Source organism: Gossypium raimondii, chromosome 7 (genome assembly GCF_025698545.1).
Source record: "Gossypium raimondii isolate GPD5lz chromosome 7, ASM2569854v1, whole genome shotgun sequence".
NCBI lineage: Eukaryota > Viridiplantae > Streptophyta > Magnoliopsida > Malvales > Malvaceae > Gossypium > Gossypium raimondii.
In genome coordinates this window covers 18,677,819-18,689,213 of record NC_068571.1, presented here as the reverse complement: position 1 = coordinate 18,689,213, position 11,395 = coordinate 18,677,819, and the positions used below count along the sequence as shown (strand labels likewise).

Here is an 11,395-nt window from a genome sequence, read left to right as displayed (position 1 = left end):
AAGACCCATGGCATCTTAATATAATTTGGAATCATTCATGGTGTAGCCTCTAGTAAAATGAAGACTAGATTGTCAACTCACGATACATGAATGTGTATAAGACCATGTGGCTAAGGCTCATGGCAAGATATGTCTGTATGAACATTCATGTTGTAGCCTTCGATGATATGTAATCCAAATGAGCAGACCGTGATTCATGAACTTATGTATAATTCCATGAAGAAAAAACCATGGTACCTTCTGTGAAAGTTCGTCGACATAGTAAACACATGATTCTGTAGGATGCCCTTGTGGCGTATTCTATTTGGCCCTTGCGATATACTTTGATAAATCTGTCTAGTAAAATGTACTTATCCGCCCTTATGGTAAGTCTAAGTAAATCCTGATTGTTTTGTAATAAATATTGCTAAGATAAGGTTCTGATATGTCCGAGGTTAATTGATGAAATTAGATGTGTAAAGTAATTGGACAACTTTTTAAGAAAGTTCTTGTAGAGAAGTGTGTATCTGTATGCTAAGAAAGGTATCCGTCATGATAATTTGTTAGTGTTAAATATGGGAATATACGTAGTTGAGAGACATCATAAATTGTTTATTTGATTTCTTCTATGTTGTATATTGTTGAAATCTGAGTAATTGGTATATGTCATATTTTAACAGTATCATACCTTCTTTTGGAATCTTATGGAAATCAAATCATCGTATTTTTTAAGTTATTTGGGGTTTTGTAATAAGGTTGTATGGATTTCATTTGGATTATCAGTATAGTACATTACCAGTGAGAGTTTGTATGATATCAAATCAAAGTATGGGTTGATTAGTAAATTGATGGTATGAAAATCTAAATGAGTATCCGCCAACGATTAGAATCTATGAACAAGTGTTCTGGAATGAATGTATGTGTGAAGAGTTTATCTGTGTAAAGTGGGATTTGATGGTATATCATTTTGAATGGTACATTGGTAAGTTAAGAGTATGAAAGTTGGTGTGTAAGTGTATGCCCAAACTGTAACAGTATCTGCCTGAGATGGACGTGATTGGTTCAAAAGGGTAGTTGGCGCACAGATGTTCTTCAAATAAGATAAAGTATCCACCAAGGTATTTTTGTGATAATGCTCACTAAGTTCTCTCAAACTTAAAAGATTTGTTCTTGTTTCAGGTATTGTGGTAAAAGAATGTGCCAAGAGGGACTACGCTAGGAGTATGCCTGAGAGTAGCGAAGTAGGTTATGCATACAGTGGAAAAGTGGCATATTGTGGTCTTTCACCCTAAGAGTCTGTCTTTAATAAATGTTTCATTGTAAAAGTTTAGATAAAGCTCTAATGTAATATTTCATACTTTTGTTTATTTTTATGTATTAAGGCCTTTATTTTAGGGTTAGAAGTTTTGAGGAATGTGTTTAGGGTCAGTGAGTAGTTGAGCAATTGTGTTTGTTTCTGCATTTTAATGTCAGAATAAGTCTGTTGGTTTGGTGGTGGTGAGTATGTGGTTTACCTTTGGGTTCCAGGTTCGAGTCCTTATTTGCCTTATAAGGAATTTTTTTTATTTTTGTTGCTTTTAAGTTTTGAGTATTTATTTATTTTTGTTTTCATTTTCATTTGGATATAGGAAGTTTCTCAAAAAAAAAGAAAGGGCGCTCTTTTTCCTCTCTCTGGACATTTTCTTTCTTTTCCTTTTGTTTCTCAATTTCGAGTTTTTTCTCTTTTTCTCTTCTATTCCTCAAATTAATTCCGAGTTTATCATCGTCAGTGTTGATTGATTGTTTTCGAGTGTTCGGTTTGATTGGTTTCGAAGCCGGGTAAGTCTTGCCCTTTTGGATTTATGAAGAACTGCTTTGATTTCGTTTATGTTGCATAATTGAAACTATTATAGTTCAGTTTGTTTGTTAACTGAGGTTTCTGAACAGTATGGTCGAGCGAATCAAACGATTCTGGGTGCTTGTTATCGCATCTTAGGTGTGTGTACGGAAACTCTATAATTTTGATGTTGAATTGCCGATTTGATTTTGTGAAATTCAAAAAATTCTGTGTGTTCTAAAATTATTCAAAATCAGCATTGAATCGTATTTTTTCGATATAACTTGGTATCATGCTAGGTTACCTAGGGTTGGGGAAACTGTTTCGGCAGTATATGCATATTCTGCAACCTATTCTGGTGTGGTTTTGTGACCACACAGATGGCCACACGGGCGTGTACTATACACGGGCCAGTCACATGGCCGTGTGAAATTGGGAATTAGGTTTTTCTCGACAATTTTTGGTGCCACACGAGCATGTGGCTTTGATTTGGGGATTTTAGTCGATAATCACATGGGCCTATGTTCTAGACACACGACCATGTCCCGTGGCCACACGGGCATGTGAGACTTTTACACGGCTATGTCTGTCCTACACCTTATTTTAACAATTTTGGATAAAGAGTTACACGAGTTATTCACACGGCCATGTCACTCAGTCACACTGGCGTGTGCCTCCTTTTACACAGGCGTGTGCTTCTTCACACGGGCGTGTTCCTCTTTCACATGGGTGTGTACACACCAGTGAGTAGGCTATTGGCTATAGCTCACGAACATAACAACTATTCTTAGTTCTTAATGGCTAGCCCTCCCGAGTGTTCCCAAAATTTAGGGAGGGAGGGCAATAGCCACACAGAGAGTTTAAGGTAGAGTGAGTGGGAAATTGGCTATAGCCCGCGAGCGAAACTTCCTTGTTCTGTAGTAAGATTAATTGTATTATGAACTACTTAGTGTAAGCCTCCCCTAGGGAGGTATGACATGTTTCTGCACAAACTTCATCACAAACTTGGCATCGTTCGTTGGTTTATGTCTCAGCCTCAACCCACTTAGATACGTAGTCTACTGCTACCAATATATACTTGTGACCAAATAAAAGAGGGAACGAACCAAGAAAGTCAATACCCTAAACATCGAATAATTCTACCTCAATAATGATTGTTCAGGGTATCTCATTTCTGTTGGTGATGTTTCCAACCCTCTAGCATCGATCACAACTCCTTACGTAGGCATACACATCTTTGAATAGAGTTGGCCAAAAGAATCTGGCTTGCAGTACTTTGGCTTTAGTAAGTGTACCTCCAAAGTGTCCCCCATTCGAAGTTGTGTGACAATGATATAAAATCTTATGTAGCTCAATTTCTGCCACGCATCTCCTGATCATTTGATCTACACCATTTTTGAACAAATATGGCACTTCCCAGAAATAGTACTTCACATCGTAAAGAAACTTTTTCCTTTGTTGATACGTCTTATCGATCGGCATCAAACCTCAAGCTAAATAGTTAGCAAAATCAGTGTACCAAGTGGTGTTATGGACGTGATTTACCTTAAGTATATGCTCGTCCGGAAATGTCTCATAGATGGTACAAGAGATGAAGTTCCTTCTCGTGGCTCCAATCTGGATAAGTGATCTGCTACCTGGTTTTCTACCCCTTTTCGATCTTGAATTTCTAGATCGATTTCTTGGAGTAGAAGTACCCATCAGATCAATCTCTTGGCGAGTAAATATTTAATTGACGAATGATCCGTATATATAGTCATTTTGATACCTACAAGATAATATCGAAACTTGTCGAAAGCAAATACAATAGCAAGTAACTCTTTCTCAGTTACTGTATAATTCAACTAGGCTCCCGTCAAAGTTCGAATTGTGTAGTAGATGGGACGAAAAAATTTGTTCTTTTACTGGCCCATCACAGCTCCTATCATGAATGGCAAATCCCAATCCGGTGTGACAATAATGGATGCCAAAATTAACTTAAACAGCAGTAGAACATTAAATGCTTTTAGCATTATTCATCAAAGTTGAATATCATGTCCTTCTCCAATAATTTGCATAAGGGTTTAGCAATTTTGGAAAAGGCCTTGATGAATCTTTGATAGAAATCAACATGTCCCAAAAAGCTCCTCACACCTTTTACAGATGTTAGAGGTGGGAGTTTCTCATAACATCTACCTTTGTTTTATCTACCTTGATTCCATGTCTCATTATTCGGTGCACTAAAACAATACCTTCTCATACCATGAAATGGCACTTTTCCCAATTGAGTACAAGGTTTATTTCTTTGCACCGGATTAGTACCTTGGCTAGATTTGCTAAGCAATCATCGTAAGTGTCTCCAAACATTGAAAAATTGTCCATAAAAATTTCCAAATACTTTTCAATCATGTCAATGAAAATAACCATCATACATCTTTGAAATGTAGTAGGTGCATTACATAAACCAAATGGCATGTGTCTAAATGCAAATGTATCGTACAGGCATGCGAATGTTGTTTCGTGTTAATCCTCTGGTGCTACTGTGATCTAATTGTACCCTGAGTACCCATTGAGAAAACAGTAATAGTCTCACCCTGCATGTCTATCCAGCATCTGGTCCAAGAACGGTAAAGAAAAATTATCTTTCCTAGGCGCCTTGTTGAACTTTCAGTAATCTATGCAAATTCTCCATCTCGTAACTGTTTTGGTCAGTATTAGCTTGTTATTTTTACTCTCAACGATCGTAATACCTCCTTTTTTTTGGCACGCACTAGACCGGAGTTTCCCATGAATTATCTGAGATGGGATAAATTATACCTGCATCTAACCACTTTCTGATCTCTTCTTTACCACGTCCTTTATAATGGGCCCCAATCTTCATTGTCCATCGATCATCCCTTTTCTCTTCATCTTCTAGAATATTTTTTTGCATGCACACGGATGGACTAATACCACAAATATCAGCTATGGTCCATCTGATAGCCTTCTTGAATTGTTTCAACACTAAGATAAGTTTCTCTTCCTGCTCTACAGTTAACTCTACTAAAATAATCACATGCAAAGTCAAAGCGTTACTTAAATAAACATAGTTTAAGTGTGAAGGAAATACCTTAAGTTCTAATTTAGATGGCTCTTCCATCGATGATTTTGGTTGAACATAATCTCTATTTTCTAATTCCAAATATTCAAAACAGATTTGGGAATTAAATCCCTTCTGGTTAGCTTCTAGCAAAATTAAGTTTTCCTTCCTCTCTTCATCACTTGGAGGGTCTGACATCAAAACATGTTCCAATAGGTCCTCAACAAAGTTGAGTTCCCATTCTACAACTAAATCTTCGAACTCAGATACTATAGAACAATCATTAATTGTGTCAAGAAATCGCATAGACTTAAAAACATTAAAAGTTACCTGATCGTCCTGAACTTGCATGGTAATTTCACCCTTCTACACATCAATAAGGGTCCTTCCAATTACTAGGAAAGGCCTTCATATGATTATTGACACCTCTTTATCTACTTCAAAGTCTAATATAACAAAGTCAACATGAAAAATAAATTTATCTACACGTACCAATACGTCCTCGATTTTTCCTTCTGGATGTGTTAAGGATCAATCTGCTAATTGAAGCGTGACCGTAGTAGGTCCAACTTCACCTATACCTAATTTTCTGAATATGGACATGGGCATCAAGTTGATGCTCGCACCAAATCACATGCTGCCTTACCACAATAAGTTGCTCCAATATTGCAAATGTAAAATATCCAGGGTCTTTCATCTTTGCGGGTAGTTTATCTTGTAGATATGCACTGCATTCCTTCGTCAGAGCTACTGTCTCAAATTCTCCAAGTCTAAGTTTCTTGGATAAGATATCCTTCATGAATTTGACGTAATTTGGCATTTGTTCAAGTGATTCAACCAACAGAATGTTGATATGAAGTTTCTTCAGTATGTCTAGGAATTTCCTTAATTGGACTTCTTGCTTCTACTTCTAAAGCCTTTGAGGGTAGGGTGGTGGAGGATTCTTAACTTGAACTAGCTGATTCGTCTTTTGTGGCAATTTTGCATCTAACAAAATTGTTAGTTTATCGGAATTGACTAGTTCATAAGTTACCTTATTGGGTTTTACAGATTCTCATTCTAATGAAGCTGGAATTTTAACACTTGGTTGAACTTTCTCTTTATCTCGAACATCAGTTTGCTCTTCTTCAACTTCGAAAGTGATGGACTCTAACGTTGTAACAGCTCATTTTTTCGTGGTGTAAGAAACAGTGGTTTCAAGACCACCAAATCCGATGAGTAAGTTCGTAAATATTATTATTTAATATTTACAAGTCAAACATAGTTTTTAAAAGGTTTTTTATTTGATAATTTACGCTATTTAAGCAATTTATTAAGTCCGAGTGTTATGACCCTAAGGTCAAGTAGTTTTAGAAAATAAGATATTGGGACTTAATTTCTATAAAATGAGCTGTAAATATTTTATAAACATTTACAGAGTGTAATTAAGGTGGTATTAAGGTTTCGTTGAAAATTTTTAACGTTTCGATAGTTAATTAAGCAAAAAAGACTAAATTGTAAAAGTTGAAAAAGTCAATTGCGATCAGTTTAAAGGTGTTAATTGCTTAAAGAATTATAGTTGGATGGCCTTAATTGGTAATTTACCCATACCTAAGATAGTGGGATGGTTGGATGCTTTAAAATCTTTTAATTTTATATGTTTTATAAGTTAATTTATTATTAATAAAGTAAAAAGGTTAATAAAGTAATAACAATTCAAAAGTGGCCATCTTCAACCTTAAGCTTTCTTTGTTTCAACCGAAAATGATGATTATGGTGAAGTGAGGTTCGGCCATGTTTCGTTTTGTGCATGTAAGTCCATTTTGCACCCGTTTTTAATAATTTTTATGTTTTTGAGATCGTTGCAACTAAATCCAACTAGCCCATACCTTTGATTTTGAAACTGTTAAAGTTTTTGAATGTTTCCATTAATGAAACTAGTGATTTTTTATGTTAATTAATGAATTCGAAATATTAGTTGGTATTTAAAAGTATTTTGTTAAGGTATTTTTGATGAATTTATCGATTAGGGACTCAATTGTTAAAATAGTAGAAATACAAGGATTTGATGTCAAATTATTGCAATAATGGTTTCTATTGGATGCCATAAGTATTCGGCTAGGCTCAATTTTGGGTAAAAATGGTTAATTTACATGTTTTAGGCTTATGGACTAAATTGAATAAAAGTAAAACTTTAGAGGTAATTTTGTAAAAATATCAAAAATGACTAAATTGCATAAAATACACTTTTTTTACTGTCTAAATTGATAGATCAAATGAAATTATTAATGTAGATCAAGATCGGGTGGAAAATCGAGCAGAATGGAAAATTATCAAAATGCCCCTGTACTTTGACATTTCTGCAATTTAGCCAAGTAAGTTCATATGAACTGTATTATGTATAATTTTGGTTAAATTGAATGTTATTTTATGATTTTTATTGAAAATGAACCAATATATATATGTTATTATACAATTTATCGTGTTATGAAATGACATACGACAATTATCGAGCCCCGTTTGAACCTTAGGAATTCATAGGATACAAATGACATGTCATTAGGGTTTACATATTTCGGGTGCTGGTCTTGAATGTCCTACCAATAGCTGAGGTCCGGCATGTGTTGCAGATACTTCACAACTCGTGTGAGCAGGCCCATTTTCACAATTCGTGTGAGCATACTTATTCACAGCTTGTGTGAGCATATATGTAAAGGAATTGATGAAATACAGTTATATATTAAGCACACTTCGTGTAAGCCATCCCGCATATCCAACTGTATTCTATTCGGTTCAACGAGCATGAATTTACAAGAATATGATAAGTGTTCTATATGAGCCAAGATATGTATGTATCTACAAAAGGCTTTGAAATGGTAAGCTACATGAAAAATATGTTATGTTGAGATAGATGATGTTTAAATGAACTAACATGTGTTGTTGATGTGTTTAGGCTTATGCCAAGCTTGTGGATATGATTGATGTTTATGATTATGCTTGTACTATGCATATGAAATAGGTAAGAAAAGGAAATGATACGGTAAGTCCGTAAATGGGATGTATTATAATGTTATAAAAGGTTTAATGAGATAAATAATGTATTCATATGATAGTAAATTGCTTATACTTTGAACGAATCTATCTATGTCATGATAAATACATTGAATTGAGAATTAATAATGTTGTAGAGGCTTATGATAAGCATTGGGAACGGAAAGGAAAGTAAGTATATTAAAAGGTGTATAATCTTATAGAAAAGTTTACATTGCATCCCTTAAAATCCTTTAATGTTATGAATTATAAATATATGTGACATTAATGAATTTACTCACTTACGAGTTGGTAATTATGGTTTGGTAAATCTTGAGGCACTAGTATAGGTTTATATTTAACCTATAATGTTCATTTTTGAAATGTAATATTATGCTTATGGTTTATACGAGCTTACTAAGCATTCATTGTTTATGTGGTTGTCTTTCTCTTACTTTTCAGATTATCAAAAGCTCGTCGGGTTGGAAGCTAGTTGGAGATCCATCACACTATCCAACAATTTTATCGGTAGATTTCTATGCTTTGGTCGCGGTTAAATGGCATGTATAGGTGGATTGATGTTTAATTTTTAGTTAATAATATTGGCATGAAATGTTGCTTTGGATATATGAAACTTTTGTTATTTTGATGCCTTGATGGTTGGTGTGCTTTTGGCACTTTGATGCTTAATGGTTGGTGTTTATAAGATTAGATGATGTATAGTTGTGGCCAAAGTGGTAAGTTTTGGCATGGTTGCAAAATGATCATTTATGGCATGTTTTGATATAGAAACAAGTTAATCGAAAAATGGTTAAATATGCACAAGTATAGATGTTTTGGTACTTAATGAAATAGCCATTGTGTTTGGCTAGTAAATATGGTGTTTTGGTTGATGAATTAATTGTCATGTTGGCATGTATATATGTTTTATGAATAATGACAATTTGTCAATTTGGTGCTTAAATGGTGAATGATGGAATGGTAAGTTAAATGCATGCTATGAAATGTTGTTTTGATATGCTTGAAGGTTGTCATTAAGGTATGGTTTGGTATGGAAATAGATAGTGAATATTGAGTAGATATATGGTTAATTTGGTAAGTTTGGATGTGGTTGTATGTGGCCAAGTTAACTAAGGTTTAGTGATGATAGTTGTTGAATGGTCAAATTGGTATATTTGAGTATGATTGGTATGTGAACATTGTGGTAAATGTTGGTCTAGAATTAGTTCCAATGGTTGGTTGATTTATGGCTAAAATTAGCAAATATAAAAATCATGTTTGATTGTTGTGATTGAGGTGCCTTTTAGGCATATTGGTTGTATGATTAATTATTATGATGATCTAGCTTGAATATGCATGTGTTAGGTACAATTTGGATGCATGAAAATAGGTGCATTTGGCTTGTACAAGTGACCAAGTTTTGGGAGAGGAAAATGGCTTGAAAATGGCCTATTTTTAATCCACACGGCCTAAGACATGGGCATGTATCTCAGCTGTGTGTCATGTGATATGGCCGTGTGTCCCTTATAGATATTTTTAAAGGTTGCATTTCGAGAGTTACACAGCCTGGCACACGAGCGTGTGGGTTAGCCGTGTGAATCAAGTCAGAGAGTTACATGGGCATGGACACGGGTTGGGACATGGCCAAAGACATGAGCGTGTATCTCAATCGTATAAGTCACACGGCCGTGTGACCCCTGTAGTATGAATTTTTCTATCTTTTGCCATGAAGTTCTAAATGTTTTCGATTTAGTCTCGAATCATTTCTAAAGTGTTTCAATGGCCTCGAGGGCTCGAAAAAGGGATGTTATGCATATGTTTGAATGGAATATGATGTGTTTTATAAATGATTATAATCGAATGTTTTATGTTTAAAAAATTTTGGTAATGCTTTGTAACCCTATTCTGGCGATGGATACGGGTTAATAGTGTTACAAACGTTTTTTCGCTCATTAATGTCAATGCTTTACAAGCTCTTTCCCCGAATTTCTTGGATTCTTCGTATCACTAGGCAAAGAACTTGTGGTCGGTTCCTAAGTTTAGTTGCAAGTTGACCTACTTGATTTTCCAAACTCCTTAAAGTGGTGTCAATCTTCACCATATATGCCTTCAATAGGTACTCTAGGCTATTGGAAGGTTCAGGTTGAGTTGGTTTCTGGACTTGTTGGGTAAGTACAGGTGGCTGGGTTGATCTAGGTTGTGCATAAATGTTATTGGGTCCAACCCCTTGGTTACTCCAAGAAAAATTAGAGTGGTTTCACCAAGATGGGTTATAAAAATTAGATTGCAGTCCTTACATTCCTCGGTAAGTACAGATGGCTGGCTTGATCTAGTTACCCATGTAATAAACAGATTCTGGGTTTGATGGGCATTCTTCGAACAAGTGCCCTTCCCCACAATAAACATAGGCTACATTTTTGAATTGATTCCATGGCTGAACTGAAAAATTATTAAACCCATTAGTAGTAAGGTTTTTACCCATTAAGGATATCGAGGATACTTGACATGCGAGTGAAGTGAGAGCGTCCACTTCATGTACTCTAGTGACTCATCTTTTTGACGCTGCTTGATGGTTGGCCATTGATAATTGTTGCTGAAAATCCTCTCAATGATTTCATAAGCCTCGTTATAAGACTTAGAAAGGGAGCACAGTTAGCAAAAGCGTCTACTACCATCCTCGTGTGGACAATAAGACCATTATAAAATGTCTCTAATTGGATGCAATCTGGGATTCCATGATGACGTTCATAATAGTTCTTTAAACCTTTCCCACGCCTCATAAAAGGAATCATCATCCATCTGTTGAAAGGTAGTGATCTCGTTCCGTAACTTAGCATTCTTGCTAGGTGGAAAATACTTCATAAGGAAACTTTATGCTAACTCTTGTCATGTGGTAATTGAATCTGATGGCAATGAGTTCAACCAGGCTTGAGCTCTGTCCCTTAGTGAATATGGGAACAGCTTTAATCGTAGTGCATCTTTGGGTACTCTGGCTAATTTGAAAGAATAGCTAACCTCCATAAACAATCTTAGATGAAGGTAAGGATCTTCAGTAGGCATTCCATTAAATTGGCCCATTGTCTGACGCATCTGGTACATGACTGGCATCAACTCGAATTGTTGTGCCTCGATTTCAGGTCTCCTAATACCCAAATTAAGCTCATGAAACAATGGCACGGCATACTGTCTTAGACCTCTATCTCTATCATCAACAATAAGGATAGGATTTGGAGCATGATTTGTTCTATTTCCTTGATTGTGACTTTCAATGTTCATCTCTTTGGTTCTTCTCTAAACTGTTTGTTTTCTTCTTTGTCAAAAAGTCCTTTCAATTTCAGGATCTACGAAGATTCAGTCGATAATTCGATAAATACTTATAAACACCTGAAATAATAATAGAAAAATAATTAAATTAGAATTAAACTGAAAAATAAACCAAAATGCAAAATTAACAATTTCACAAATAGTGTATTTTTAAAACAGTCCCTGGCAACGGTGCCAAAAACTTGGAACGACAGAAATGTGCAAGTGTA

The 11,395-nt window shown here is 35.3% G+C and overlaps 1 pseudogene; it reads left to right on the top strand.

The window, feature by feature from the left end:
• Positions 1–10,592: 10,592 nt before the first annotated feature.
• LOC128042678 (small nucleolar RNA R71) lies at positions 10,593–10,693 on the top strand (annotated as a pseudogene).
• The last annotated feature ends 702 nt before the right edge of the window (positions 10,694–11,395 follow it).